We start from the raw sequence: 27,815 nt of genomic DNA, 5'->3' as shown, positions 1-27,815 counted from the left end.
ACTGTGCAACGCCCAAACTGACAGATTCATGCACCCCAAATCAAGAGCAGCAAAACAAAACAAAAAACATAACAAGACAAGGTGTCAGGGAGCATAGTTCTGAGGAAACCTTCCTTCCACCCATGCCCAAAATTTGAGCTTCTTTTTAGAACTTTTAAAGAACTTTTGGCTGCACTCTAAACGTGTTTGCGAGAGGACATGAATATGCATGAACTGCTAACACTAGACATATGGAGAACAAGCAACCAGTTGGAAGCCTCTCTTCATGCAGAATGCATTGAGGAAAAGCTCTCCTTTAATAATGCTCTCGATATTATTATTATTATTAAGTTTGCTATCATATGCTATCATTCAGCCATTGCATATTAGAAGCCAACTTCATTGTCATTAATTCTATTGTCATTATTGTCTTTATTGTCATTAATTTCCAGCCTCCATCTGTTAACATAATGGTGACTGATTTAAAAATTAAAACATTTATCTTTATTATAGCATCAAACTGGGCAGGGTGGGGTGGGAGGGAAATCACAACAATAAATCACAAATTTGCCAACCTCTCTTTAAGTTGAACAATAACAGCTCTTTATTGTGCACCAGCACCCACACACCCCAGTCAGATATATGCAAATCAAACAGACTAATTTTTAGTTGCACAACTTTTGTCTGAGATTGAGTTAAGCCTGTGGTTCTACCTTCTTGGGTGACTGACCTGTCTTATGGTCTTCAACCCACTGCTTTGTGCTGCTTCAGTCAGGAGTCATGGCACAAACATTGGAAAAAGGTTTGGCTCCCTATGTGTACAACTTCTACAATGCCTTTTTGGTCCATTTTTCAAAATATTCAATATATCATTTGAGCAGAAGGGGGAGGAAAAGTCTGTATGGACCAATACATTTTGCCATCTGGGATGAAGCAGCGAATTCCTACCGCTAATGTCAGCCATGTTGTTTTGACCCATGAGGCAGAAAATATCATATGCGCCTCTTTTCCTCCTCAGCAGTAAAAACAACAACAAAACATAAATATATAATAATATACACCCCAAATCAATTACTTGTGGTGGCTGCCTCACTCTGTCTAATGGTAGAGTTGGGTCCTGTGCATAGAAATTTGATGCTTTCTTTTCTTCTGGAAGGAGCATAGTTGGGAATATGCACTTGGAAATTGGTGTGGCCTTTGGGCATTTTGATGGACTAACTTTTTTAAGGATTCCCTCCCGCCTGAGACATGTGTTTTAATGCTTCCTGCTTGCTTGTACCTCTACTTAAGAGGGAGGGGGAATGATAAATTGTCGGAGAGAGAGAGAGAGAGGTGGTCTGTAGCAAACTGTGCCTTTGGACAAACAGCCCCTCAGACAAAGCAGTTATTTTTTGTTTTTTTTGTTTGGTACATCCCATAGCAGTGTCAAGCCGGGCTGCACACTGCATCCACAGTGCTAGAACTTGATTTATAAGGGAAATCTTTCAAACAATGGCATGATATGTTATTTACAGCCGTTCTTTGTTCAGTGTGAATTCCTCACAGCACATTTCACCAAGATGCAGCAAATAAAACACCGTAAGAACAGCATATTCTTCTTACACATCTTTTTTGGGGGTAAAGGGGGGTGGTTCCTATGAATTATATCGGGACATAGTGTGTGGCAGCAATATAAGATTTAAAAGAGTGGGAAAACATTCTGTGCTTTCACGATCCATCCTCCTTCATAGCTTCTTCATAGTTATAGTTAGTTCCTCCCCCACTTCCTTGTGGGGTTCATTTAGCGGATAAATATGGCAAATCTATTGCTTTAGATCAGGGATGGGGAATTTTCAGCCCTTAAGCCAATCTTGGCCCACCAAGAGATTCCATCTGGCCTGTGAAGTCATTTCCCCAAACCACACCCACTTGTCCATCAGCTAAAGTAACTTCTGGTGACAGCTGATGGGTAGGACGGTAGGGTTCAATTCTGTGTTGGCCACTGAGAATCTTACAGGCATTTCTGTACTCAGAAGTTCCTCTCACTGTAGATCTGCAAAAAACCTGTTTATTTGCAGATCAGCTGTGAGAGGGACTTCTCTTGCACACACTGATGCCCGTAAAATATTGGTTTCTTTCTTCTCCCTGGGGATGGGGGGTGGGAGTGGGGAGAGAAACAACCACAAGGCATAGGGCTAGCAGAGCCATTTTTCTCTCCCCACATCCTGACTGCTTTCCAAAGCCTTTCTCTCTCCACCCATCCCAGTTCCCAAGCTTAGATGCCACAGGACTATGTTTCACCGCATAAACATTGTGCTGGGCCAAGGCAGGACACAAGACAGGAAACCAGGCAAGGACAGGTACAGGGTCTCAGGCAGGATCTAGCATACAGCAGTGTTGCTCCAGCAATCTGGGGCCGGGTCCGACAACCTTTTATCTTTTTCGGGGTAGTGGCCGGTCCTGATCCCCCAGTGACTCACCTCCCTGTATCGCCCGAAGGTGAGCACTCCTCCTCTCCTTCTCTCAGACCGTAGTCTCTGCAGCTCAGGAGACGTCGGTGGGTTGCTAGACCCAGGGGCCACCTCAGCCCCCCCCTGAACCAACCGGTAGTGGAGCAGTTGTAAGTGATGGCCCAGCTGAAGGCAATGAGGTAATCCCCGCATCTGGAGCCAGGGCAGGCTCAGGCCCCTGACATGGCCTAGCTGGTGTTTGTTGCAGGGGAACCTGTGCAGACTGGGACTCTTCAGGATCAAGTCCCAGACTTGGTTCAGAGGCAAAGGATCCGGTGCAGACTGAGACTCCTCTGGTTCCGAGTCCGAGCCCAAGTCCTAGGCCATCACAAACATATATTAAAAGTTTTCAAAAAAGACTGTCAAAAGTTTTCCAAATGCATCAATGTGATACAACAGTATAGATAGAATAGCACCAGCAAAATCAGCTTCTTTCCATCCTTTTCCTTATGAGGTGGATAGAGTGTGAATTTTTTGTCCCCTCAGGTGAGTGTGAGTGAGACAGAGACAGAGAGCCCGGGCGTGAGTGACAGAATAAAAAAATTCAGTTTTTACGCCAATAGACAAACTCCTTGTCTGCTTTCCACTTCTCTGTGGCTCTAAAGTTCAATATATCTCACTTCACAAAGATGAGTCAATGTTCTCAGACAGCACAGTCAAATATGCCACCCTGGAGGCTTCAGCCTGAAAGAACACATTACAGCATGTGTCACTAGAACATCAACCCCATGTGCCAGGATAAGGGGGAAAGGAAAGCCGGTGTAGTTTACTTCTCCTGCGCACCTGACATGCTGAGAACAAGGTTACTTCTTGTTGTTGTTCTTGTTTATCCTACAAACTGTAAGGTGAAATCAAAGCCATTTCTGTGGCAGGTATCGGTTATTCCTCTTAATATTTTGTGCTATTACTGCTCCATCCTCCCTTTCAGCTCTTATCTTCCACAAGTCTCAGTCCATGTATTTCACTATTTCAACTATATGAGCCTCAGCCATCTGAAGGCACGCTCTTCTCTTAGCCACTGTACAGATTCTCCTTTGCTGGCCCCTTACCCCTGCTGTAACTCCCTCCCATAACTCCCACATGCATCTCCAAACTCTTCCATGAAGCCTTTGGCAGCCACCTCCTAAAGTCATAAACCACCGAGCCTCTTGGGCTTGCCGATCAGAAGGTTGGCGGTTTGCATCTGCACAATGGGGTGAGCTCCTGTTGCTCTGTCCCAGCTCCTGCCTACCTAGCAGTTCAAAAGCAAGCCAGTGCCAGTAGATAAGTAGGTACCAATGTGGCGGGAAGAGAAATGGTGTTTCCGTGCACTCTGGTGAAGGCTCTAACCCAAGGGTGGGCAGGAATGTCTCAAAGCAGAATGGCTGTGAAATCCAGGAAAAGCAGCCTTATATAGGCTTTTCCCTCCCTTCTTCAGCAAGGGCTCATGAGACAGCTTTTTCCCATGGGCCCATCACACAGAGAAGATACTCGGCAAATCCTTGCCAGGTATTTTGCTGCAATCCATGGGCCACAGCATCACTGGGCAAAGGTGCCTCATGCTTATTGGGCACAGAACGGGGCTTGAGCAGCCTAATCCTATGAATGCCTGTTCAGAAGTTAGCCCTACTGAGATCAATGGGAGACAAAAGACTGCAATCCAGTACTCACTTAGTAGACCTCACTGAACTCAGTGTACTTTTGAGATTGCACCGTAAAGCACTATGTTTATTGATGATGCAGTACAAAACACACAGAGAGAGACACATCAATGATCTTCCTCCTCCTGTTTTCTACAGGTACAGTCACCTCCACCTCCACCTCCGCTCGCGTCCATTTTGCCCAACGTCCATGGCAAACCCAGAAGTAACCGGCAGGTTTGCCGCCGTTCACACATGCACAGAAGCGGGCAATCGCCACCCATGACTCCACACAATGGTGCCTCTCCCAGCGACCCATTTCGACTTCCAGACGGGTCTCCAGAATGGATTGGAGTAGAAGTTCCACTGTTCTTCTACTCTTATTATCTACTAACAGTAGATAACTAAATACATGTATGTTATGGATATTCCTCTGTTTGCTAAGCGTCTGCCCCAAATACATGCCAAACTCATGAGCATCTTGCCTCCATCAGGTTTAATGTGAACATAAAACCAATGTTTTCCACGCATTACCAGCACCTCTCCTCTGCCATTTCTTTGCCATTAACAGCACTCAGGCATTCACATCAGCATCATGAGAGTGGTGATTTAAGCTCCGCGTATGAAAATACTCCAAATTTCAGCAGGAAAAGCAGAGGCAAGGGAGATGAAAGGATAACAAGGGGATGGATGCAAGAAAAGGCACATTTGCACACATTTAGGCTTCATTTCAGAGGGGATGAGGATTAGCTTCATAGCTTCACATGAGGCTTAAAATGCCTTTTGCTTCAATTGGGCTTGTAATCTGAATGTAATGCCTGCATTGGCCAAATGCTCATTCTCGCCACGAATGCATCTCCCCTGCTTTTTCTTCCATAGCAAGGATGGTGAGATATCAATGCAGCATAAGGGGCTCAATGGTGATTTGCACAGCACATGAGAAAATGCTCCACAGCACGATTAAACTATATGTCTTTGTGACCCTAAGTCATGGGCAAGCAAACTAAGGCCCAGGGGCCTGATCCGGCCCAATCACCTTCTAAATCCGGCCCGCAGATGGCCGGGAATCAGCGTGTTTTTACATGAGTAGAATGTGTCCTTTTATTTAAAATGCATCTCTGGGTTATTTGTGGGGCATAGGAATTCATTCTTTTCTTTTCTTTTTCCTTTTTCAAAATATAGTCCTGGCCCCTGCTGAAAACATTTGCTGACCCCTGCCCTAAGTCATTAGAGAGTACAGAAGAAGTTGACACTCTTGGTCAGACAACATAGGCTAGGGCTATGCATCACCTCTGTTTGCGGACTAAGGAAGCTAAATGAGGTGAAGTGTGATGACAATACACACCCAAGTTGAATCAGGACCCAAAACCTCATAACACTCTGTTTCTCTGTTACTATTCCACCCCAATTACCTTAATTCTTTCCTACTTATATCTGTGTTTCTGTAGGTCCACCGGCATTGTAAGAAGGGAGCTGTCCAACGTGTTGCCTAGGGAGCAAGGGAGAGCTCCAGATTTGCCTTTTGTAAAAGCTGAGGAGCAGTGTGTGTGTGTGTGTGTTTAAAAAGAAATCCTACATTACTCAGCTTTAACAAAACAAAACTGAGTTCTTCAGAACTCAGCCAACAGCATTCTAGACAACTCCACCTTGTAAGGGCTTCCGGAGACCTGGAAGTCTCAGCACCTTGAGGGCCAACGTGAAATGTCAAAGTTTTTTCAAAAAATATATTGCCAAGAATGCACCGCACTTAGCCACCTCTTAGTTATTTTCAGATAAACAAGAGCCTTCCCTTTAAGCGACTATAGAGAAGAAAAAAGAATCATTTTTATTCCGCCCCCCTCCAAAAGCCCCTGAGCCTACTGTATTTATCTGCAATTTAGCAAGCTTAGTTCACCCTATGGAGGGGTCCCTGTGCCTGTTAATTTCATATATTTTAGTAAATTATAGCAGGTTTCAGATCCTCCATTACAGTGAACAGGGAACAGTGTGGCTCACAACCTGAAACACAGACTGAAGCAGAGAGCACAGAGTGACTCAAAAACAGATCAGAGGGGTTTTTTTGTTTCTTTTTCCAAATGAGAAGTTGTTTTTTAAATTCACTGATATAGAGCAAGGCAAATCTTGAGGCCCATTTGCACTTCTAGCATTTGCTACTGTTTGGGATTTGCCAAGGGATTTTTAGCCATTCAACCAACAGACAATAACATTGAAACCGGTGACTTTATACATTCATGCAAGTATCTACTTCCATTGGGGTTTTTCTTACGCAAGCTCCAACTGGAGCATACAATTGCAGTAGTCAAATCAGAGAAGGAAAGGAAGAACTTGGAACCAGGTTTTTGGCTCTATCAGTGTTGCCCATATTGTTGAAGTGCAGCCCTAATTTAGCAGGGGGCACAATTTGTGCAGCTCTGAATGCACAACATTTGCTCCACGCAGAAAACATTTGAATTAAAGAGATCTGATTCCATAATCCTTTGTTCAATTGGCTCAGCTATATTTGCAATTAGATCAAATCTAGAATTTAAATTAGTTTTGTCTAATAAAATATGGGGGATTCTAAACTTGCTTTTCACAGTTGTCTTTCAAATTTCCACTTAAATTAACTGTTTCTGGAAATGAATCAACATCAAGTGGTGTTTTTTAACAAAGAGGGAATATAGTACTGGGGGGAGTGGGGGGGACTAAACTGGCACTAACACTTAAAGCTTACTTTTTTGCTTGGAAAGGAAGAACTAAATTTCTGCCAAATGAAGCAACAACTATTTTCATTTAAATGGAGGATTTCAAAATTATGATTTAAAAAACTTCCTTGACAAAGCTTGCTTATTTTCATGGCTCCCCTTTCAACCTAATAGTAAAACATGCAAAAAGCATCGCTTAGCCAAATTTACTAATCTTAGATAATACTTTCCCATGGTTATCCGTGTTAAATTCTTGACCTTAGTAGCTCTTTATATCCCCAGTACTTATTGTTGTTGTTTTATGTTCCAATTATATACTGTGACCATCTGTGATATCCAAAGTGTGTTTTTCCTTTGCTTAACCCAAGGTTGTTATTATTTCAAAATATAGCTACTTTTTACCAAGAACAAAATTAATGCTTTGAAACGAGATACAGAACAAATTTAGGTGTTTTTTTTATTTGGAATGGGGTAGAATCCCTCTATAATAACCCTTCAGTTCTCTATGATATTATTCCAGTTGCAGATGTCTGTGAACATCTATGATGTCCAGAACGACATCGTCCGCCACTGGCAAGAGAAGTACTGCCTAACAGCAGAATTGGAGAGGGCTCCTGTCAAACGAGCATGTATTCTGATTCACCTGCACCAAGTTTACACAGAGATTATATTATATCCAGCCTTCATTGAGCATGCATTCTGGTTTGTTTGTGGGGTAGTTATATGACAATCAGCATTTGACAGCACATCCAAGAAGGAGAGGCAATGAAATGGTGAATGGGTTATAACAGTAGGATCTACAATTAAGAAAATAATGAAAGTATGGGCTTCTATTAGAGTCTAGGAGGAAGACATCCCTCCAATCCTCTGGGCATGTTAACAGTCACATTCTGTGGCTCCCCACAGCCAAGGATTGGGGGGGGGGGAATTCACTCGCCTTGCTAAGTGAGCTTTGGATGTGAACTCAACATGCATGCTCAGGCCCCACTGCCCAGTATTCTGGTTTCTCCTGAGGAAGCTTGGAAATTGCCTTATATGGAGTCAGAGCATTGATTTGTCAGTGACTTTCTACTATCATCAACTGTCTACATCAGGCGTAGGCAAACTCGGCCCTCCAGATGTTTTTGAGACTACAATTCCCACCATCCCTGACCACTTGTCCTGATAGCTAGGGATGATGGGAGTTGTAGTCCCAAAGCATCTGGAGTTTGCCTGTGCCTGGTCTACATAATTATTGTATACATTGGCTGGCAGATGCTCGCCAGTGCCCCATACAGGAGTCTTTCCCATATCCACTTGGGGATTGAAGGTGGGACCATAATAATAATAATAATAATAATAATAATAATAATAATAATAATAGATTATTTATATCCCAGCCACTCTGGGCAGCTCCCAACAGAATATTATTAATAATAAAAAAGGGATAAAACATCAAACATTTCCCTAAACAGGGCTGCCTTTAGACGTCTTCTAAAAGTCACATAGTTATTTCCTTAACATCTGATGGGAGGGTTTCCACGGGGCAGGTGCCACTACCGAGAAGGCCCTCTGCCCGGTTCCCTGTAACCTCATTTCTCGCAGTGAGGAAACCGCCAGAAGGCAAAGCATGTGCCCTATCATGGAGCCTTTCTCCAAGATTGTGTTCTTCTCCAGACCTGCAGAACTTCTTCAGATCTGTAGCCCAGAAGCCATATATTCTTCCCTGCTATTTGGTTGTTTGAGTTCCCAGGCAGGCAAGAAGAGCAGGACTTTACTGAGTCTCTGACAGGCTTCAATAGAGCATTCAGATGTGGGTGGCACTCAGTTGTACAGGCTGGCCTTACTGTCCTCCCCACTTAATAAGTTCCTGTGCGCTACTGCCTTACAGCCTTCATTCTGAATTCAGATAGTAATTTTGTCTAAAGCTCAGCATCAGAATTTGTTTTACACTGAACAGTAATCTATTCTACCCCAAGAGATAAGACCAGAGTACATAAATTGTCTTAATTTATAAGCTCAATTCAGATGGGACAGTGTCTATGACCCAAGTCTGGATGCAAATTTCACATGCTCACCACATCTGAAGTTTTCCAATGTCTAAGGCTAAAGCCATGTTGTTTTCCATTTGCCCACAACATAAGGAAGCCGCTTGAGATTATCCAGGTTGATTCCCCGCACAAGAAAACCAGTTGGTGCTAGATTAATTTGTAATTTAATCACAGGCTCCAATCTTTCAGTGACTTAAAGATTTTAGAATCAATATTTAATAAAGATAATGCTTAGTTTGCCCTACACAGAGCAAACCCTTCATTTTGCTTGAAACAATGGAAATTATGTCTCTCTGTGATACCTTTATTACTTTTGTTGATACATCATGGGGTTTATTCCAGAGCAACCCCCACCCTCAGCTGCCAACCAGATGTTTTAGACCACTTGTCCCATCAGCCCCAGCCAACCCAATGGTCAGGCATGATGGGAATCCTTGTCCAATGTTCTGGAGAGCATCAGGAGTGCAAAGGCTTGCCTCTGCCTCTGTTATCTGCTATTAATTATTATTATTATTATTATTGCAGTTTATTCTTTTAACGTTGCTAGCTATTTTGGTCGCTTGTATGGAAAAGCCAGGGGGAAAATGGCTTCAAATAAGAATAAGTAAATGATATTAGCAACTATGTTTGAGTGACTAGGAATGACTTTTTCAGATCCTAGAAACTGATTTGTCCTATCATAATTTAAAATAAACATGAACATCTCTGAAATGTACACATTTCTATCAAAGGGTTGTTGTTTGTTGTGTTTTTTTAAGACCACGTGTGCCAACATGAAATGCAGATTTGTGCTCAGGGGATGGTATAGTGTAGATTTACCAAGGTCCTTCTGAGCCACATGGAACATGGATGAAGAAACTGATGTGAAGTTAATGAGAACAGAAGTCAAAGGGGAGATTGTCTCATGGGTGAGATACTCTGGGTTATTGCTACTTTGTTGATTTTCAGACATTTGTTACAGATTCAGCGTATATTAGTGTTTTAAAAATCCAATGCTACAGTTTCACTGGACATGGAAAATTGATATTTTTTGAAATGGAAGTATGCATACTTACTTTTGAGTAAGCCTCCATGAATATAGAGGGCCTTTGTCTTATGTTCTTAAGTATTAGTACTACTAGTAATAATAATAATTTTAATATTTATACCCTATTCATCTGGCTGGGTTTCCCCAGCCACCCTGGAAGGCTTCCAGCACATATAAAAATATAAATACACATTACCATTGAAAGAGCCACACTTCATAAGGCCATTAAGTCTAGCAGGAAACCCATAAGCAGTTAAGAATCCAAGATTACCAACTGCTCTATTAATGACCTAGGAGCTTCCATGGAGCAAGATATCTTCACCTGATTTCGGTTGGTTTTCTCCTCCAAGTATAGTCCTATACAGTCCCCACTGTTAAGAGGGGCTTCTTAGCCCTCTGGAGTAGTTTTTTGTGGGGTGGGAGAATGTGAAAAGAAAGATGAGTCTCACAACCATGGAGGCAACCAATGCCTTTATGTTGTCCTGTGGTTACTGAATTAACATATAATGAAGTTGACCTTAGAAGGCCCAATGTTGAGTCCAGTTTATAAACAATAGAAGCTTTTGTGGTTTTATCTTCACACCCTGAAGGCTGCATTTGCAAGGCCCTTATTTCAGAACACAGAACTGAAAGCAGCGAGAAAGTAATTTTAGGACTGCAGTGCTAATATCCACCATAATGCAACTTGTAAACATTCCTATTAAATATGTTCCCCTAAAATAGAAAGTGAGAAGGCAAAACATTTAAATAATGTAAAGATCTAAAACAATATGACTGGTTGTCTTCCCTCTATGTGATTTAAAATTCAGCTGAGCCAAATAGATTGGGAGATTGAGATAATTAAATTCCTCAGTGAGGCGGGCATCGTATGCCAAATATGAGCCTAAAGCTAAAATTTCCTAGTGGCATTATAATCCCCAGAAAATACTGTGTTGCTTGTATATATGGCCATTTTTGCTATGCAATGAGCTCCCAAACTAAATTTTTGCCCTCTAATTTAATGAGGGAGTTTTGCTTCCAAATCACTTTTAAAGTCTTCCAGCTGCACATTCGCTTGGTTTATGATAGCTGCATTGCTTTTCAGTTCAATTAAATAAGAAAGAGGAAGGGAGAGAGAGGTAACTCAAACGTAAAATAGCAAAACGTTTTCTTCCTGGGAATCGTAAGAAAACTCTCTCCAAAACTGCAGAAATAGTCTTCCAGTTTCTTTTCCAGAATTCACGGGAAAGAGGAGCAAGAGTTATCATGGATTTAACTCATGAACCCTCATCACACAAACAAGATCTGTGGAAGGGAAATGGGGTTGGGCCAACTGATTCTGTGTGACCCCTGGTGTGGTGGAGGCTGGTGCCCATTCAGAGTGATAGCATAGAGGGCAGGCAGACCAACAGTAGGTGAGGCCAGGATTAATGATAAGTAGAGACAACTAATTCTGGTTTGATCACCATGCTCCTCCTTGCTGAGTTCTGCAAAGGCTTTCTTCTTTCTTTAGCGATCGCTCATAGCCGAGTAAGACTGTCTTCCATAAACACAGTTTTGACAGTGGGCTTGTAAGTGACTGTGGAGGCCAATTCTGGATCCACATGTCCTTCATGGTGAGGGTTTGCCAAGCGTGCCTTCCTCTTAGCATGTTTCTCTCTTGCGTCCTGAGTTTGAGCATCTTCAAGGCCCATGATACCTTTGGTGAAGGCTGTTCTCCAATTGAAGAGCTCGCAGGCCAGTGTTTCCCAGTTGTCTGTGTTTATGCTACGTTTTAAAAAAATTGCCTTGAGAGAGTCTTTAAACCTCTTTTGTTGACCATCGACATTACACTTTTCATTTTTAAGTTTGGAATAGAGTAGTTTATGCAAAGGCAATACTAGGGTTGAACTTTTTGGAGGAAAGTTGTTGAGCTTATTTGGGGGGGGGGGTTACAAAACCCAGACACTTTGCCGATTTCCCAAAATTCTCCAGACATGTATGGTAACCCCATACTGAAACTAAGAAGGGGGCAGACAGCCTTATGGTACAGCCACCATTGTGCCAGCCCCATCCTGACTTCTTTGCATTCCATAGATACATGCAGGATCTTATAGACAACCAGGAAACCTGAACTGCTTGAATGTTGCTGCATGAATGGAAAATGGAGTGGAGGATGTGAAGGAGGGTAGGTGTGAAGTGTGAGGATCATTTTCATGATAGAGAGCAAGACCATGGATGAAACAAAGAGAAGGCTTGGCTTATCCACATGTCTTTTCAATTCTCTGATCTAGCCTTCAACTTCACTTTCATAGGCTGAACCGCTTATATTACCGTCAACTGCATGACATGGCGAACCTGGTACAGATTTTTCTATGATGCTCAATTCAACCTCTCAACAAGCGGTAAATATTTTAAAAAATCAAAACCCCACCCGTGAATCCATGCTGAATTCACCACACTTGTCAACTCAGATCCACAAGCACAGCACATGAAAGGTCAATTGAGTTTATGAAACCCTACAACTCCTGTGGGCCCAAAGGACGGTGAACAAACAGCTCCAAATACATGTCTACCCCAGAGGAAATAGGAGAGATTGCACTTTATTCATTCTTTATTTAACAGATTTTTGTCCCCTTTTTCTATGGGACCATATTCAAAGTCATTTTTAACTCTATCAGAATCATATCGCTGGCCAAGTAGACTGTTGACCCAATACTTGCGCTGACTTGAAGATATCACCTCACTGTTGAAAGTCATCCAGTGCTACAGGGATTTCCAGACAGAAGCTTTATGAACTGTGCAGATGAACCACAGAAAAAACCATCTGCAATTCCACCATACTCCTTTTCTGATAATACCATTAGTCTACAACAACAGAGTTTGGCTTTGGTCTGATAACCCCCATGATCATTTCCTCAAGGGTCCTACATGGTTGAGTATATTAAAGATACACATTTGCAGTAATTTGCTTCCTCCATCTATCTCATCTCCTCTGGGGGTATTTTATTTTCCTCCCCAATCTGAGACGTTGCTCACCCCCTTGTTACCACTCATCGCCTCGACCTATTTTCCCCATCCTTTCAGACATTTTATGCATGGTTGCTTGTTCTCAGGTCATTTCTGACTCTGCCTGAAATCTCTTCTCTGCACATTTCCCTTTTAAAACATTATAAATTCATCTCCACAACATTTCCTCTCAACCAGGAGCCAAAAAGAAGAGGGTGATGGGAGAAAGCAACATTACAAGGAACAAGAGTGACAGGAAGAGGAACCAAAATGAGTTTGGCTCTTATTTGGACAAGTCATATAATTGATATTCATTACCAACCATCTTGCTTTTTTTCTCTACCTCTTGACATTTTTAGGTGTACACACAAGATGTTTTGATCGTCTCTGTTGCTCTGTTGATCGTCTCTGCCTTCATTTCCCCAACAATCCTTTAAGTGGAAATTTTTATCCTGTGTATATCCATATTGAATTTCAAATTGCTTCAATTGAGATTATATATGCAGTTGTTTTGTGGCTGTTTTTTTTTATTGTTGATGTGTTTCTTATTAACTCGCTTTCGATATTTCGCCCCTTTTATTAAACATCTCAAAGGGCAGAGCAAATCGGAATCTTCTGGTTTAACAGTTTATACCCTCCATTGTTTCTCCGATGAAAATAGGGGCATCCTAAGGAAAAGAGGGACATTCCAGGATCAAATCAGAAATCGGGACAGCTTCTGTAAATCCAGGACTGTCCTTGGAAAATAGGGACACTTGGAGGATCTGACAGTCTGATCCACCTGGTGCCTTCACTCACTTCCTTTCAATGCCTGGTTAAAAGCCTACCTTTTCCCTAGGCTTTTGATAAGCTATGATTATTATATTTTTGCTGTTAGTGAGCTGCCTAAGCTTCCTGTGCTGTTAAGGTAGGTGTGTGTGTGTGTGTGTGTGCTGAATTGCTTATGTTTCTATATGAATGTGTCAGTATTATAATGTATTTATGTTCATATTTTTAAATACGTTGTAAGCCACTGGGAGACCTTTGTATAACAAGCAGCTAATCAGTCTAATAAACAGCAACAAAAACATCATTTATTTGTTCAGTACATATAATATGCTAGGCACTTTCTGTCTCCATTAGAGACAAGAAGGATGGAGAATGAAGGAATGAAATGCTAAATGATCAGGAAACAGTCGCTGAAACAGGCAACATAATCTACCTAGCTGTGAAACTACCCCACAAATGCTCAAGTTTCATCATCCCTTCAGATAAAAGTTTAAAAACTTTTTTAAAAGCCCTGACTCTTGCAAATTTAAAGAAATTCAGGGGGGGTTGGGGGGGTTCATTTGGGAACTTCATGAGATTGGCTAAAAAATTATATGTAGATAGCGCAGAAAAACCTGAAGTCTGTGAAGTCAATTTTGGTTTTTCTTGATTTCTCATTTTTCCCCACTCTTAAGCTTGGTTCACTCTGTTTTGATTTAAAAGAAGAAATCTGCATGAATATTCGTATTCATTTTTATGCACATTTCACTTAATGTATGCATTTCTGTGCATAGTTTTGCATAGCAGCATTTTTATTCATATTCTTTGGTCAGAGAACCATGTCACAAAATTCAGAGAACGATAAAGATCTGCACTTCAGATCACATATTGCTTTAGGAGGTGCAAATATATAATGTCTGCATCGCAGTATGAATTAAATGAATTCTGCCTCCCACATCACTAGACCAGAATAGAAACTACTTATTGTTATGTGCATGTGTACAAACATTACCCAATACAGTGGTGCCTCGCAAGACGAGAAGAATCCGTTCCGTGAGTCTCTTTGTCTAGCGGTTTTTTCGTCTTGCGAAGCAAGCCCATTAGCGGATTAGCGGATTAGCGCTATTAGCGGTTTAGCGGCTATTAGCGGCTATTAAAGGCTTAAGGGATTAGCGGATTAGCTGCTAAAAGGCTATTAGCAGCTTAGTGCCTTAGAAAAAGGGGGTGGGGAGCAAAAAAAACAACAACCCCAGGAATCGCAAGACATTTTCATCTTGCGAAGCAAGCCCATAGAGAAATTCGTCCTGCGAAGCACCTCCAAAATGGAAAACCCTTTCGTCTAGCGGGTTTTCCGTCTTGCGAGGCATTCGTCTTGCGGGGCACCACTGTAACGTCTCCTTTCTTGAAACCCCACTCCAGAAGGGGGAAGTTGCAACTGGAGGAATGATGGCAGGGGAGATTAAACGGCCTTTTTCTTACCTGAAATTTCCCCAGTGTAAATCACATCTCCCCCAAGCATCTTTTAACCTTATAGGGTTTCAGACACATGAACATTCCACACAACATCAAAGGGAAATCATTGGAGGGAGAGGAGTTTGGAGGGAGAAGAGTTTGATGTGTTTGGTGGGGAAATGGTTAAGCCCCACATTACCCACTTCTGTTCTTTGCTCTCCCAAATCCAAGAGTACAGGTTTGCACGTAAGGTGTACTTTGCCTCTGAAAAAGAATAGTATTTATCATCTCTCATTCATGTGTGGTGCATCACAACTGTGCTGCATCAAAGGATATTGATTAAAATATATATTTCAGAGGCTGAGCAGAGTGCTGGAAATTAAATTCGTTCTTTTCATGAAGACAAATGATATTTTTAAATTCTTCTAATGAAGCAGCATTCATCAGAAGCTCATCTATCTTTTCAGAGCAAGTTTTTGTGTGTGGATAAAAAAGATTAATGCCTATGAACTTTCCAGCATTTGGATTTTGTGATGATTCAGCCCATCAGTGGCAGGTAAGAAAGCGTAGGCCAGAATCTGTTGTGCGTCTGCTCCTCATACCCTTGCCACCTATATATATATATATATATATATATATATATATATATATAAAACAGACTTCACGAATTAGCAGTGGGGGAAAATAATGCATGAATTCCTATGTGAATGTTTTAACTTAATTGGGAAGAGCAGAAATGTGAACATGAAGGTGATTAAGGGTGCAATCCTATACAGTGGTACCTCGGGTTACATACACTTCAGGTTACATACGCTTCAGGTTACAGACTCCACTAACCCAGAAATAGTACCTCAAGTTAAGAACTTTGCTTCAGGATGAGAACAGAAATTGTGCTCCGGCAGCGCGGCGGCAGCAGGAGGCCCCATTAGCTAAAGTGGTGCTTCGGGTTAAGAACAGTTTCAGGTTAAGAACGGACCTCCGGAACGAATTAAGTACTTAACCTGAGGTACCACTGTACTCACTTACTGGACGTAAGCCTCACTGAAAACTACGGGCCTTGCTTCAGAATAAACCTGTGCAGGATTGTGCTGTAAAGCTGGCAAGGAATTAACCAGTCGGCGTGTTTCTTTTAAGGATCTATCCTCAAGTGTGAAATTGTAAGATCCATTTAAGAGTTTGAGAGAATATAACTCTGAAAATGGCATTGATTCGGAGTTCATTTAACTGGAATGAGAGCCAGTGCTTCTTCCCAGAATGTCACACTATCCAGCCAATACCCATTTGATCATTACTGGACACAGATTTCCATTATATCGCACATCGAGCTCATTTACACCTCCTTCCTTTTGTCATTCAGCTTAGTCCCCCCACCAAAAAAGAGATGTATTTTCTGCATCATTTTCTCCACGAGATCACAGATATGCCGTGTTCCATGCTTTGTTCCGAGTCTCAAGGTAGATAATAATTTGTCTTCAGTACTTTGCACCTGTTTCCAGCATTGCTGCTTCTTAGTATTGTGGCCTTCTTGGGTGGGTTTCTCCTCTAATTATCACCCCATCTATTTCCAGGACTCAGGCTGTGAGTGGCATCACTTGTGTAGCCAAACGGCATCAGCCACACAGAAATGTGAAGTATCAACAGGTTTCAGAGAACGGAGCTTTGCTGAAATACACAGAGGGGGGGAAGTTAGAAAGAAAACCTTGAGGGTGGAATCCCAAACATGGACTGGATGTGCTCAGTTGTCACAGAACACTGGCTGAGTATTGAGTGGGATGGGGGGAAGGAAGAACACATTGAGTGGGAGATGGAATGGAATGAAATACTGTAAAGAAGAGTATGACTAGAAGAAGAAGAGTTTGGATTTGATATCCCGCTTTATCACTACCCTAAGGAGTCTCAAAGTGGCTAACATTCTCCTTTCCCTTCCTCCCTCCCTCACAACATACACTCTGTGAGGTGAGTGGGACTGAGAGACTTCAGAGAATTGTGACTAGCCCAAGGTCACCCAGCAGCTGCATGTGGAGGAGCGGGGAATCGAACCCAGTTCACCAGATCATGAGTCTACCGCTCTTAACCACTACACCACACTGGCTCTGACAGGAACAGGGAACAGAAGGTCTAGGAGTGTGGAATGCTTCTGTTCCCTGTTCCTGTCCACTAGTCATATTTTTTTTTATACAGAATTCCATTCCCTTCCCTTCCCTTCCTAGACTGAGGAAGAAAATGGTGAGAGCTTGAAACTTGCTGATTCAGTCAAGCAAAGGAAAGGAGAGGACTGTTGGAATTTCCTTAGTATTATGGGATTGAAGCAATGAGCTGAGCAGAGGAGGCATAGGGTTAGTTTGGAGATTCCAGCTCCGCCCTGAACAACAATGGAAAATCAATAAAAAAGAATTGACTAAAAAAAGAAGCATTCCACACTCCACAATTTCTTGCAGTTCCCCCTTGTTCTCCAGTGGTTTTGTTGGACACCATTATTAAGGTCAAAGAGCTAGTTTCTAAAGCATTGAAATAATGTCCTGAGTTAATACACCTACTTGTATGGTGATTTGACTCACATTATCAATATTCACAAAATATTTTTTAAAGATGGTTTAAAATGTTATTCAATAGCAGTAGTGGGGGCGGGGAGTGGGAAAAGAGGTCAAGGTAAAATAGGTTACCAGTAGACACTTAAGGAGGAAAAACTCTTTAACAAACCAAACCAAATTACTTCAGCTGAATGCTTGTTTGTCAAAATCCCATTATTTCAAACTGAAAAGCAGTTAGGATCTTTAATAATACCCCCCCAGAACTTTGAAAGCCACCCAACTAAATTGATCTCTAATAAAATAGATGTTAGAGGGTCTTTTCTCTCAGTCTGTCTTATTTTTATCTTACTTCTGGGAGTACCCATATAATCCATAATTCTTCCTAAACTGGAAAGTGTTAATGGCATGGCCCAGTTTTTTGGTGGTTTTCTAAAGTGACCTGTCTTTATCAGTGGTGACCAAGAGATTCAAATCCTCAAGATAAAATTGTATTTGATCTTCTGTTATTGAACGTCAAGTGGAATATGGGGGGGGGGGGGTATATAAAAAGCAAATGCAGCTCTTTCAATTTTCTCAGGCCCATTGTAGTTGGACCCTTTGATTTAATCTTACATTTCCCCCTGAGCTTCATTTTTTAAAAAAAGATATAAGACAGTGTTTTGTCAGCTTTGTGTCTTTTACCATAGAAAAATTGGTCATTTTTCCAAGGTGGTATCAAGCTAATTTACTCTTTATATTTCATTATTAAAGTTGTAAAACATAATAGGCTATATCCTGTTTTCTGTGAAGAGCTTTTATTTTTATTATATCCTGATACAGCTATATTATCCTTCCCATCTATCTTTTATTCAAGCACTATTAGGGATGCCTGTTTGAGAACCCCTTCGAATAGTTTGAGTGATCTCACAGGGAAACTCAGTTACAGTTTTAATGCTTCATCTCTTCCCCCCTCTCTCTTTTTCTTTTCACGTTTGGACCAGCATATTCATTTATCAATGGATTTAAGCACAGAGAACTAGCATATTGGAGCTGCTGAGGCATGAATCAAGAAATCATCAACACTTCAAATCATTCCTTAGGCAAATGGATAGGGAGCGTTTCCACTTCCCAATCACAAAAATAGTAGAACCTGGGGAGCTCCAATGAAGTTGAAAGATTCAAGACAAACAAAAGAGTTTCTTCAAATAGTGATGTTGTGTGTCGAGATCCCCAAGCCACCCCTAAATAAATTCACACTTCACACCATAATTTTTGTTTAAGGTTTTTGGTATAATTTTGGCCACATCTTTATTAAAATACAAACCATAGTGAGTGGTTGCTTAGGCATTGGTTACGACTATCTGTCCCCGCCCAGGGACAGAACTGACATCCACAATCCTGCGAAGTCAGTAAGGGTAAACATTTTATGGGGAGTAAATGGAGCTAGGTACCAGACCCTCACTTCTCCCCAAATGCTCCCAGGGGCTCTTGCGTGGCCCTATCCCCCTTTACAGGGGGGCAGACAAAAGCATGGTGAGCCCCTGGATTCCTTTAATGGAATACCCTTGCAGTAACAACATTGTGGGGGTAGGCACAACCAATCCACACCCCTCTACCAACCAATTTTTCTAGAAACCAATGCCTAACCACAACCTTACAAGTTGTGATGATTTGCAACTCAGTAGGCAAAAAACAAATGGCACCAGCCAATCGGCCAAATGGATAAAATTCCTACCAGGCCCATGCCCCAAAAGCAGGCGACCCCATGAGAGGCATAGCAAGGTCAAACACAACAAACTCTCTAAAATTAAGGGAGGGTGGGTGGGTGATCTGATGCACACAGCGAAAAAGAGGACGCTCAATGCTGCGTGCAGGGAATATATATCAACCAAGGCTGTCAATCAATAATAGCAACATCACACTCTCCCCAGCAACTCGAGGAGTCCAATCACACAGTGGGCCAACCAAACCAACTTGCCCAGCAACAGGGGGTATCTGGTTAACCCCACCACAACCCGTGCTCTCCATGAAGGAGAACACGCTTTGTCATGACCACAAACTAACATGGCTTTAAAAGGAGCATCTTCACACACACACACACACACCATCATTTAGCCCAGACACTGAGGTCCATCACCAAGGACCTTCTGGCGGTTCCCTCACTGTGAGAAGTGAGGTTACAGAGAACTAGGCAGAAGGCCTTCTTGGTAGTGGCACCATCCCCGTGGAATGCCCTGCCATCAGATGTCAAGACCTACACTACTTTTAGAAGACACCTGAAGGCAGCCATGTATTGGGAAGTTTTTTATGTTTGACGTTTTATTATGTTTTTGTATGTGTTGGAAGCCGCCTAGACTGGCTGAGGCAACCTAGCCAGGTGGGTGTGGTATAAATAATAAAGTTGTTGTTGTTAAAAGGAGTTTTAAAAAGTTCATGGAGGATAAGGATACCAATTGCTTTTAGCTCTGATGGCGCCGTATTACCTACAGGGTGAGAGGCTTCTGAATACCAGTTGCTGCGGATCAAACACAAGTGAGGAGAATGCGATTGCATTAATGTTCTGCTTGGGGGAATTATAGAGGCATCTGGTTGGCCACTGAGAGAACAGGATGCTAGACGAAATGGACTATTGCTGTGATTCAGCAGAGCTCTTTTGTTCTATAGCTAGTATATCTCAACCACAGTCTCCCACTCCCATTCTGCAATGTGACAATAATAATGTATCTAATTTGTAGGTTGTTTTATGCAGTGCCAGATTAAACCCTGTAGATGCCCCTAGGCAGTCAAAATGCGAGAGGGGCTTGCAACTTATCTCCCAATACATTTTTGTAATTTTCCAAGATCAAATCAATATTATTTGGATCCATTGTTGTGGGGCCCTTAAAAGCTGTGGGACCCATAGGCCAGTGCTTACTCTGCCTATCTTGTAATCCAGCACTGGTTTTATGGATGCAACGAGATAATGAACATTAGTGCCCACATCAGAATATGATGTTATTGTTGGAACCACCATACGACAGAGCTGTAATGGCTACTCCTCCGGCCGTATCTTTGGATCCTCATCCAGGCTCTCCTCCGATGGTGATTAACGACCTAAGCCTTTGAATGAAGGCATGCTCTCTATTGCGCAGAATACTCAGACAGCAGCAGCAGGAGTCAGAAATATGTGCTACATTGCTACTTTATTTCTAACTACACAAGACAGAAAAGAATATGCGTCTGCTCTCTGTGAGAGACAGAAAACAACAGTACACAGAAACAGGAAACCAGTAACTTCAACATCCATCTCCCGTGAGACTTCCAACAGTCTGGAATGTCAACAGAGTTTTGTGACTCCAAGAACTGCACAGTGACGTAAACAGAAACCTAACACTTATATCAGCTGGATCACATAGACAAATGCAGATAAGGTAGATAAATAGATTTAGATCATATAGAAATTCAAATATTTCACCAAAGATACCACCCCTTTTAGATGCTTTTACTCTTTCTCTTGTATGGAAAGCAATGTGTTGTTTGAGTTGGTCCAGAGATGGGAAACTTCTGGCTTTCCATATGTTGTTGGATTCTAGGTCTCTCTATCTCCCCCCCCCCACCCACCAACCATTGGCCACACTGCCTGGGACTGGTGGGAGGTGGAGTCTAACAGCAACTGAGCTATTCATCCCCATATTCTTATGGTACTTTCATTTTCAGAAGTTACAAAAAATGAACAATACACAATTTCATCTAAAGATGACTACCCTCGTTAATGTTTAAACGGCACAAATCATTTTCAATATCTTTTCAGCCTCCACTTTTAAAGCATATATATGTATATAGATATAAATACACACACACTTAAGTTTTGCCATTTAAATAGCACAGAATTCCATCTCTGCAATTAGTGTTCAGAAAGAAATAGCATCTTATGATAAAATTACCCAACATCTATCACTCTGTAAAGCGAGTCAGATTATGTCTATTAACTTTGGGCGATTTTTTAAAGCTTGTGCAGCTCTTTGCTATATGACCTGCAGTTTTCTCCTATGCCAGCTTCATATGCATAAGAAAAAATGCAGTAAAACCTATTTTCCCTCAAGTCACTTTCCTCTGCCTTCTAATAATGACTTCTCCCCAAAGACAGAAGTATCATCCTTTGTAGTCCAAGATAATTTCCTTTCCTCAGCAGCTCAAAATGAAATCCTGCCTAAAATGATACAATTAGCTGCACAGCAGTGAAACCTGTGTACCTGCCCTCTCACCTTCCAGCCTGAAATGAAGGAAGGAACAGAAATGCCATTTTCCTAGCTGCAAAATTGCATTTTCAAGACAGAAGCATACCTCCCCAGAAAACCTTTCTGCTGGGGCTGATATAAAAATAGATGGTGACCAAGTGAAGATAGCAGTGTTAACACCATCAATCCCCTTCATATTATTGTGTTAGTGTGGGGTTCTCAGAACTCATTAGATATTTTAATTTGATTATGTCTCTTGAAAAGATAGGAAGCAGTTGACCTTCCAGAACTTGATTCCTGTGCAGCAGCCCACATAAGCACTGACTGGGAACCTGTATATGTTGGGTGTGGAAGTGTACAATGTTTCAACACATGTAGAACATGAGAAGAACCCTGATGGATCTGGCCAAACATTCATCCAGTCCAAGCAAATGCCTTAAAGAATCCCATAAGCAGAGCATGAAGGCAATAGTCCTCTTCTTCCACCGGTCCCCAGCAAATTACATTCAGGAATGCCACTGAAGGTTCTCCCACATCAGGTTCAGAAACAAACTTCAGGAGCTCTTAGCAGCCCAAGTTAAATGATAGGTGCCCCAGTCAAATGTGTGTGAGAGAAGAATTGGAGGCTCTCTGTCAGTCTGCTCTGAATCACACAATGCCGGCCAAGCCCTGATTCGCCACAACAGTCTCCTCCCATTCCCCTTAAAGCCATAGTTGCCAGCACAGCTGTGACAGGAGAACAGGAGAAGGCTTTTCTTCCCCCTTCCCCAGGGTCCAGATTCATTAGTTCACTGATGTGCAGCACACCAACATGCCCAGTGACCCATATACTCTGCAGAGATTGCTTTCCAACTGCATAATGAGAAGGAAGTCCGGGGCGGGGGGATGGTTTCCATAACCAATGTGGGTTCAAAAGTGGTCTAAAACAGGGATGAGAAATTTGTGCTCCTCCCATTGTCTGCTGGGCACTAGCTCTCATCTTCCGCAGCCAGCAATGTCTAAAACTCCTGGTAGAGGACAATGATCTAGAGATTACGCTAAGGGTGGCCAAATTCTGTGCGACTGCCATATAACTTAGGGAACAAGCTGTACTACCAAAATGATTAAGGTTTTAAATGATAATTTTAGGTTATATTTTAGTGATCAAGATTTAATATATATATTTAACTGCCGCTATATCTGAAGTGTCTCTGTTATACCCAATTGCAATTCAATGTATTCCTGTTGTGTTTTATGATTTTCCTGATATTGTAAGTGACCCGGAACTGGTCTGTGACCGTAATAATCAAATTCTAACCGCAGCCAGCATTGTCGATTGTCAAGGTATGATGGGAGTTGTAGTCCAGTCACATTTGAAAGGTTGTAAGTTCCCCAACCCTGGTCTTCCTTGGACCTGGAAGCCTACACAGCCCAAATTCAGGAGGGGTGAGCAGTTGCCAGATAACTAGGAACTGTTTCAGAGAAGTGAAATGTCCTGTTTTAAATAACCAGCTGATCCCTGCTTCCCATTGGTGGCCTACATAAAGTAGCTGTGGCAGACACCACCTTATCATTTCAGCACCCACTCCATTGTCGCCCCATCATCACACATGATAGCATTTGAAAATTGCCAGGCACCAGGCACATTTTGCACCTGGCTATCAGCCACTTGTGACCAAGTGAAGATGCCCAGGTGCCTGGATGGTGCCTGACATCTCAACTAGCTGGAGGTGCATGCCTGAGGATCCTTGGATCTTGGCTGTTTTCTCACACTAGAAACACATCCTGTAGAATTCGATCCCTTATATTTTATCTGCATGATCAGAACGAACTTCAGGAATGAAAAAGTCATGTTGAAAAATATGGCTGTTGAGCCATCTGGCCCCCAAAAATGGAAACTAGGCATTCCGTTTTGGCAACTGTAACCCTGGTTTAAGAAGCCATTTGGAGCCAAGCTTATACAGTGGTGCCTCGCAAGACGAAAAGAATCCGTTCCGCGAGTCTCTTCGTCTTGCGGTTTTTTTCGTCTTGCGAAGCAAGCCCATTAGCGGATTAGCGCTATTAGCGGTTTAGTGGCTATTAGCGGCTATTAAGGGATTAGCGGCTATTAAGGGATTAGCGGCTATTAAGGGATTAGCGGATTAGCTGCTAAAAGGCTATTAGCGGCTTAGTGGATCAGCTGATAAGCGGCTTAGATCAGCTGTCAAGCGGCTTAGAGAACAGCTGTTAAGCGGCTTAGGGGCTGGGGGAAAAGGGGGGGAGGGAAAAAACCCCGCAGAACTCGCAAGACATTTTCGTCTTGCGAAGCAAGCCCATAGCAAATTCGTTTTGCGAAGCACCTCCAAAACGGAAAACCCTTTCGTCTAGCGGGTTTTCCGTCTTGCGAGGCATTCGTCTTGCGGGGCACCACTGTACATCTGAGTTTCTAACATTGCCCATGATATAGCAGGAAAGGAAGGGAACATTCCTAGGCTGTCTAAGGCTGATATGTATCAACCCTTAGGTCCAGTTTTCCCAGACCTGATCTAGACAAAAGTTATTCATCCTGTCTGTTTACTCACAGGTAAATCCTGTTTGTTCTCATTGTACTTTCTTCTTAAGTAAGCTTAGAATGGCTCTCAGTTGTAACAAGTGAGCACTTTTGTGGTTCTTTTTTAAAAAGCTGTTCTCTGCCACTGAAGGAAGAAGGGCTTGATCTATGCAAATGTCTGGCTCGTATCCTCTTCATGAAAAAGAAGTCACTTCTTTCTTTTATTCCTTAATTCAGCTCTCTTTACATGGTAACTTTAAAAGACCATAGAGTGATGATGAAACAGTGGGTCCTCTGAGTATTGCTGGGGTCAGGATTTTGCTGCCAGCTTTGAGAATTAAAGCAAGGTGGTCCTCTATTCCTGATTAAAATATTCCAAGCCTATGCATTTGTCAGCAGTGTCTGTGGGAGAATATCAGCAATTGCTGTCCCATGAGATGAATATTTACTTTGGCTACAATTTTATCTCTCAGATCAATAAAGTTGATGGTTGCACCTCAGTGGAATCAATACCCTCTTATTATAAACATATATAAATTGCTCTTTTTACTGATTAAAATAAACTAGGGCAAACAGTAGCAAAACCTCGGATATGTTGCAGAATGATGAAAAAAAAATCATGAATACCACCATGTAATTCTTGACCTTTTGAGATGTGGGTTGGTGGTTACAACATGGTGAGATTAATAGGAAGGTACTTTTGGCAGGTACAGACAAATCTGAGGCCCCTGGGAGTGGAGCCCTCTTCATCTCTATGGACCATTCAACAACAACAATAACAAAATGTGTTACGGTTTATTTCAGTTTTGCTGGTTCTAATACTAGCATTTCCGTCCCAATTTCTAACATTTCTTTTATACTGCAGTACCTATTGTGTTACGGAACTGTGGCTTTTTCATCAATATACTAACATGTCATCCTAAATTTCAAACAGCGGGAAAGGACTGCATGCTGGGATACCAGCCAAAATTTCATCACATGACAATACTGTGAAAAACTCCTGTGATTTTCTGAGTTAACAGGATTGCAATCTTTTTTTCTTTTCTGGAAGCAATTAACATGGAAATTAGTGCTAAACTTCTGCCAGATCCAACTAGCCTTCCAAAAGTGGCGTTTACATTTTGTGAAAGATCACATAAAATGTGGAATTTACTGGGCAATTTAATGGAATAAAGTGTCCCCTCCCCGTACACATCCATATTTCCCCCCATTTTGCTTAGTAGATGCCCATGTATGATGTGAAAGAATCTCATATCTGTTTCTCAATCCAATCCAATCATCTCAGACCCTCCAAGTATCCCTATTTTCCAGGGACAGTCTCGGACTTACAGAAGCCATCCCAGTTTCTGAGTTGATCCGAAAATGTCCTGCTTTTCCTTAGGATGTCCCTACTTTTGTTGTAGAAATGTTGGAGAGCATGGAATTTACCAACCCGTGAGCCATCTGAAGCCAGCCCTGTATAAGGACGTTTGTCAATTGGTTAATGTTTTGTTAGGTTTTTATATATGTTGAAAGCCACCCAGAGTGCCTGGGGCAACCCAGGAAGATGGGCAGAGTATAAATAGTAAAATTATTACTATGGAATAGGAATTTTGATCGGAGAAATGTTGGAGGGTATGTCATCTAGAACAGGGCTCCCCAGACTTTAGGACCATGGGCACTTTTCCAAATTGGAGAGGCAATCATCTCTTCACCCTGTTTCAAATGCCCACAGTTTCAAAACCTATCACTAAACAGCAACTGCAAACAGTTACTCCATCATATTAGTCCACATCATACATGGGCCAAAGTTTGACCAGGCCTCAAACCTTGACAGTGACACTCTAACAACAAAAAAGGTCACAAAAATCTTTTCCAAAGCACAAAGCACAACAGAACCAAATCAAGGTCTTGAAAATATTAAAAATGCAGATATAATTTTGTGAGGTCTCATGGCAGCCAATGATTTGGCGCTTCTTGCAGACCCAAGATACTCCTGAGTATAATAGGATGAAATAGCTCTGCGGGAACCGCTGCCATGTTCTCTTCAGTAAACAAGCAGCATTTTATGAAATACCAATAGGCAATACCCAAGTGTGCACTGCAGACAATGTCCTTACAAACAAATCATTATGGCCTATTGAGCAAGCAGAATACATATTGAAAAGGCTCTAAATGTGATTTACATGAAATATATTATACAGGCAATGGAGGGAGGGGGGTTTACCGGGTCCCGTCTCTGTGAAGAGCAATTATTTTTGAAAAAGTTGTTCCACGCATAAATGACTTGATAGGCCACCATTCTTTCCAACAGGAGGATAAAATTGATATAAGAAAATGAGGGAAAGATTTTATGCGATTCTAATCTTCCCTCCTCCTCTCCCTTCTCTTTCATATAGGATCAACTACAACAAATCATTTGCAAGAAAGCTGCTAGCGATAGCAGGCTGAAAATGCAGCCCTTAAGTTCTGTTCTTGAAGCTTGATTTATAATTCCTTCGTTGTTTGATACCGATTTACAGTGAAGACAATCGTGGAGTGGTGGTGATGTCAACAACGCCATCCAAGTTTCGTCCCCTGCCAAACCCAGTATGACTTGGAAGCAGGCAACATTTGTGCCTTCCCCAGGAGGAACGCAAGGGCATAGGATGTGTATACATTCTGGCTGTGGGTGAGGCTTGAAGGCCTTTAGAAGACTGTGTCACCCCTGGCCAGATCCTCTTTGGATCTCCACATAGCTAGGAAGCTGATCCAGTTTTTGGGGGGATGAAATAGGTGGAGGTGCAGCAGCCTCTCCTGCTGGTCTGGCACTTAAGAGGCCTTCTCAGCCATTAGAGAAGGCAGCTAGACTATGTAAGCCAAAGCTTTGTTGGGTGAGGGCCCAGCTGCCAGAAGTAAGGTGAAGCCATTCCTCCTCTTCCACCTTTGCCCTCACTGCTGCAACTGTGCCCTCACCACTGCTGTTGCATCGTGGCATCAGTGTGGGCACAGCCACAGGAAGGAGTGCCGTTGTGGTGGTGAGGCTGACGGCAGTGTGGGCACAATGGTGGGGGCAGCAAAATGTCTTGGGCCAGTCCTGCCAGCTGCAGAGGTTGTACAGCCAGCGTGCCAGTTTTTTTACCAGTAGAGATACAGTGGTACCTCAGGTTAAGTACTTAATTCGTTCCGGAGGTCCGTACTTAACCTGAAACTGTTCTTAACCTGAAGCACCACTTTAGCTAATGGGGCCTCCTGCTGCTGCTGCGCCGCCAGAGCACGATTTCTGTTCTCATCCTGAAGCAACGTTCTTAACCTGAGGTAATATTTCTGGGTTAGCAGAATCTGTAACCTGAAGCATATGTAACCTGAAGCGTATGTAACCTGAAGTGTATGTAACCCGAGGTACCACTGTACGTTGAGGAAACAATATTGCAGATAATTCAACAATCGCATTAGAAACAAATCAATATTTTGCCTGCTTCTACCTCTTGTTGCAGACCTCATCTGTTCCCATCCTGCTCTTTCCCCCAGCCCTTAGAAATTTCTCTCCATGGTGTGACAGCCAATCTGTTTTCAGTTTGTATGAAATGTCCCCTAGACATATTCACACAGAATAAATGGGGGGGG

This window comes from Podarcis tiliguerta (assembly GCF_965153285.1).
Source record: "Podarcis tiliguerta genome assembly, chromosome: 3".
NCBI lineage: Eukaryota > Metazoa > Chordata > Lepidosauria > Squamata > Lacertidae > Podarcis > Podarcis tiliguerta.
The sequence above is the reverse complement of the archived record's forward strand: the minus strand, read 5'-3'. Positions refer to the sequence as shown.